Source organism: Pogoniulus pusillus, chromosome 1 (genome assembly GCF_015220805.1).
Source record: "Pogoniulus pusillus isolate bPogPus1 chromosome 1, bPogPus1.pri, whole genome shotgun sequence".
NCBI classification, from domain to species: domain Eukaryota; kingdom Metazoa; phylum Chordata; class Aves; order Piciformes; family Lybiidae; genus Pogoniulus; species Pogoniulus pusillus.
In genome coordinates, this window is record NC_087264.1 from 22,078,044 (window position 1) to 22,083,378 (window position 5,335).

The 5,335-nt window shown below is 48.3% G+C and overlaps 1 long non-coding RNA gene across 1 annotated transcript; it reads left to right on the top strand.

Moving 5' to 3' along the window:
• Nucleotides 1-1,231: 1,231 nt before the first annotated feature.
• LOC135180627 (uncharacterized) lies at nt 1,232-4,809 on the top strand. Its single transcript, XR_010304511.1, has 3 exons — nt 1,232-1,307; nt 3,204-3,433; nt 4,693-4,809. It is a non-coding gene; the product is annotated as an uncharacterized LOC135180627 (long non-coding RNA).
• Nucleotides 4,810-5,335: the final 526 nt, after the last annotated feature.

The following is a 5,335-nucleotide window of genomic DNA, read 5'->3' on the forward strand; positions in this document are numbered from 1 at the left end:
GTCCTTTACCAACCATAGTGATTCATGGTGATTAGATGTTATGCTGAGGGATTTGGTTTAGTCAGGGACTTCAGTGTGAAACTAATGATTGGACTCAATGATCTTCAAGGTCATAGAATCATAGAATCAAGCAGGTTGGAGGAGACCTCCAGGTTCATCCACTCCAACCTAGCACCCAGCCCTGGCCAATTAACCAGACCATGGCACTAAGTGCCCCAGCCAGGCTTGGCTTCAACACCTCCAGAGACAGCGACTCCACCACCTCCCTGGGCAGCCCATTCCAATGGCCAATCACTCTCTCTGCCAACAACTTCCTCCTAAAAGACCTCATAGTCTTTTCCAATCTAAGAAATCTTGAAATTCAGAAACTCTCCTCTACAAGATTAACTTTAAACCATATTTCTCAGCACTATACCCAAAATTCGTACAAATCAGGTTCACAGTAATAGCCATAGCTATAGGTGGGAAGGTAATGTTCAACTCTGCTTTGCCATTTCACTGCAGATAATCCTGCTCTAGGGTAGGGTGTCCCTGGCCATGGCAGGGGGGTTGGAACTAGATGATCCTTGTGGTGCCTTCCAACCCTGGCTGATTCTATGATTCTCACCCTAATTTCCTTCAGGTTTGGGCTTGCTTGTTCGGTGTTGAGGGAAAAGGGAAGCATTGGAAAAGTCAAGAGAGTGCTCATTCTTAGATGCAAAATGTAATGTCAACATGTTTTTCCTGTTACTGTCAGCTCACATTCCTTAGGAAAAAGCTGGAGTGAAAATGAATCCAAGTCAGTGAATGCTTGCTGGAAAACATCTTTATAATTTATAACGAGGACACGGGCGTGCAATGACAATACTTAGAACAGAAGGCAGAAAACAGCCTGGATACTTTTTATATCTTAAGAGAACATTATGTAATTTGCTCCTTAGATGTCATTAAACTACATTAAACAGGGAAGACCAGACATGCCAAAGAAAAGTTATTAAAATGCCCTTCCCCCCCCCCCTCCCCCCTTTGTAATAGAGCCTTTGGGATCCAGAGTTCTGACCCCAGGAAGACCCTCAGTCTGGTATGCAGCTACGGGACTTGAAGTTCCAAGCTCCAGCTTGCACCAGTGCTCCCTCTCTCCGTGCAGGAACCCCCTTGCAGACTGCACTGATGTGCACAGAGCTATTTTTTCCCCCACTCGCTCTCTCTCTCTCTGTCTGGAATCTGGCAATGACCTCCTGCAACCCAGCATCTCTCCCCATCAGCCTTTTCTCCAGGTTCTGTGTTGACCTGGCAAATATTTCCAGCTGTAAGGAGATGAAAAGGAGGTAAGGAAAAAAATAGAGGGGGAGGGGAGTGGGGGAAATCAAGCCCTGCAGATGAAAGTTTGAGGCAGTGTTTTCCTTTCCAAAGTGCAGCTCCATTCCCATAAGCTTGTGGTTTCCTGCATTCTGCTGAGGGGCTTTTCCCCTCCCCCTCTCTTTCTTTCTTTCTTTCTTTTTAGGCTTTTTTTCCCCCCCCCTTTGGTTGTTGTTGTTTTTAAACCCTTCTGGTGATATCTGAAGAGGGAAAATGTCCAGCAGCAACAGGAGGCCTTTTGTTCTTACTCGTTTCTAAGTGGACTTTAACCCAGTTACTACAGACTGAGTCACTGTAGAAACAACTCAAAGAAAAAGCTCTCTGTTTTGTCCCTCTGGACAGGTCAGGGACATGTTAAGTTTTGTTCTCTCTCTCTTGCTTTCTGGAAGCAGTGCTAGCCCTGGCATTAGACTGCAATAATAATTAACATAGTTTATGGCTGTTCTTCTTTCTATGTCCTGGCAACTGCTAGGGAGTTGCTATTCCAACCCAGCCAGCGTTCCATGAACAAAAGAAACGCACAAGAGGCATATCTTTGGGGAATGAGACGAAATGAAAGCGGACCAGGGCACTGTAAGACGTGGGTTAAGTGTGCCACGTATAGGTGCACGTCTGAGCTATTTTTGTACCTTCTTAGATCTCAAACATTTTAATGACTCACAGCCAACAGCTGCCTGCCTCTGAAAGTGGCTGTAAGATACCCTTGTTATCAGGCTGAGTGTTAGGCTGAAGCTGGGGGTGGGGGGGTGGGGTTGACTTTTGGTCGTGGCTCCCAGTTCTGCTCAGACATCGATTTTAAAGGAAATTATTATTTATTTTAGGTCCCAAACATCTACATTAAAATAGCATTAAATAAATAAATAAATAAATAAATAAAAGCAGCCTATGCACAGGCCTGAGGTTCCCTGGGGCGGATTCCTTTTCCTTCCCTTCTCTCACCAGCCCAAAACCTTTTTAACTCTTTACTGTTCCCTTATTGCTAAGCTCTCAGCAGGGACAAAGCAACTGCCTGTTGCTGCTGGCAAACCCACAAGCTCTGAGCTTTCTTTCACCATCCCCCCCCCCCCCACACACACACTTTGGTACCCGCCCCTAGAGCTGTCTACTTGGTTGCTTATCTGAAGCCATTGTGTTGTTTTCCCACAGCCCTCTTCCTGGTCCAGGGTACTCCAACGTGCTTTTGAAGTGGGGAAGTCTTTTATACTGGGAAGAAGTTATCAGTCCCTGGGCCAGAAGTATGCTTTTTAAGCTGTGGAATGGGCATGCTTGCAAAGCCAGGGCTGCAACAGGCAGGGACACTTGGCAGAGAGGGTTTTGTACAAGAATGTGACCGCATTGTGCGGCACAGAGAGATAAACACAGGCAAAGCCAAGGCTCTTCTAGGCCGTGGGTGTGAGTCAGCAGAAGTTTCACATGTGGCTGGTGTCGTGCCGGGCATGAGAGAGCAGAGAACTAGGACTATAGTGATGCCAGAGCTGGTGTGCATGGCCAGGACTCAGCTCAGCATCACTGCCTCCTGCTGCTCCTCCTTCTCGCTCCCCTTTCTCTGTAAACCTGTCGTCCTACTGCCACAGCACTCTGGCATTGCTTGCCTGGCACACGCTCCCACACCTGCGCTGAACTATGTGGGAGGACTATCCTAGGTACTGACATTTGTTGTGGAATGGAAGCACTTTTGGCCATTCCTCCTTTTCCTGGTTCAATTTCTTGTGCCAGTCTTTGGATTCCTCAACCCTGAAACAGTCTAGAAATGTTGGGCCAAGTCCCTTTGCTCTGCAAGAACAGCTAAAACACTGGCACAGCAAATGGAAAGTAGGTACGACTGGTCACCTTGCTGACTCCTCAATGCTGTATTCTGTCTGCAGAAGCCTGTCAGCCTGCAGGAGCTACAGAATGAGCTATCAAAACCAAGTCCTGCAAGCCGTGCCTAACAAACTTGTTGGCTTTTGATGATGAAGTCACAGCAACAGTGGACAAAGGAAGGGCAACTGACGTCATCTACCTGGACCCGAGTGAGGCATCTGACTCTGTCCCACATGGCATCCTGGTCACCAAACTGGAAAACACATGGACTTGATGGGTGGAGCACTGCTGGGTAAGGAACGGGCTGGAGGGTGCATGCTGAGAGTGGTGATCAAGGGCACGATGTCCACCTGCAGACCAGTGCCAAGTGGCTCCCTTGGGGGTCAGTGCTGGCACCAGTGCTGGTTCACATCCTTGTCAGTGATCTGGACAGAGGAATCAGTGCCCCCTCAGCAAGTCTGCAGATGGCACCAAGCTGTGTGGCACAGTCGACTTGCTAGAGGGCAGAGATCCAGCAAGAGGGACCTGGACAGGCTGCAGAGCTATGCCCAGGCCAACCTCATGACATTCAACAAGGCCAAGTGTAAGGTCCTGCACCTGGGTCAGTGCAATCCCAAGCACAGCTCCAGGCTGGGTGGGAAATGGCTGAAAGCAGCCCTGAAGAACAGGACCTGGGGGTCTGGGTTGGTGAAAAGCTCAAGATGAGCCTGCAGTGGGAGTGCAGCCCAGACAGCAACCCTGTGCTGGGCTGCAGCAAGAGCAGTGTGGGCAGCAGGGCAAGGGAGGGGATTCTGCCCCTTGGCTCTGCTCTCCTCACACCCCACCTGCAGTCCTGGGGGCAGTTCTGGAGCCCCCAATACAAGAAGGACATAGAACTGTTGGAGCCAGTCCAAAGGAGGCCACCAAGATGCTGAGAGGGCTGCAGCAGCTCTGCTCTGAGGACAGGCTGAGAGAGTTGGGGCTCTTCAGCTTGGAGAAGAGAAGGCTTCAAGGAGACCTTGGAGTGGCCTTCCAGTGTCTGAAGGGGGCTCCAGGAGGGCTGAGGAGGGACTATTGGCAAGGTCTTGTAATGACAGGATGAGAAGCAATAGTTTTAAACTGGCAGAGGGGAGATTTAAACTAGATGTTAGGAAGAAGCTCTTTCCAGGGAGGGCGGTGAGACGCTGGCACAGGTTGCCCAGGGAGGCTGTGGATAACAGAATCAAAGATCACATTCTGTGATCCGTGAGTGACCTGTTCTAGTGGGAGGTGTCCCTGCCTATGGCAGGGGGTTGGAACTGGCTGAGCTTTGAGGTCCCTTCCAACCTGAACCATTCTATGATTAAGTCAACTGGTCAGCAAATGCTCTGCGCTCTTTGTGCTACTTAGCAACACTATTCTTTCCTAACTTTTCCTTTGATTTATTCTGCAGCAGCCACAAGATGCTGATATATGGTCCAGGTTTAGCATAATTTGAGAGCACAAGGTGGCTGTATTATTCTTTCCTTGCTGTATCAGCAGCAAGGGACATGCAGACAGGCTCTTCTTTTACCTTGTTCCTTGCTATTACAGTATAAGGGTTTCACTAGGATGGTCTTCACATCACTTGAGCCAGGAGAAGAAATGCAGAAGAAATTTCATCTCAGCTAGAGATCCAGATGGCTTTCAGCACCCATCAAGAGCAAATAAAGCATCAAAACATTCTGAAGTTCTGATGGCAAATTCTTTAGGACAGCTCCCAAGCAAATTTATCTTTCTCGTCTGGACCCAACTTTAAACAGAAATTAGAACGGCGAAGATGGGGGGGAAAAGTTGTGAGCAGCAGAAGCAAAACATCTGTTTTTTTACTGGAGACAACCAAACTCCAGATGTCATCAACATCACATAACTCCAGAAATGCCAATCTCTTTGCGGGTTGCCCTGAGAAAGGTCATGTCGCTGAACTCTTGGTGACTGAATGGCTTTTGTACTGGAAAATCCACTCCCAGATGTGCATTGCATATCAGAGCGTGATGCAATTTGCTTTTGCTATCAGATTAGGCAGATGGGGGAAAGAGATGACAAGGAGATATTCTGCTTTATGACAGCAAGCTGGTCTCACAGTTCCTGCCTAAGTTGTGCTTCTGCTCATTCCTCTTGAAACCTGTTGAACATGTTGGCTGCTACAGGATGCTGCCTCAAGCTGTCAGTGAGATAATCAAATAGCTTTACCACT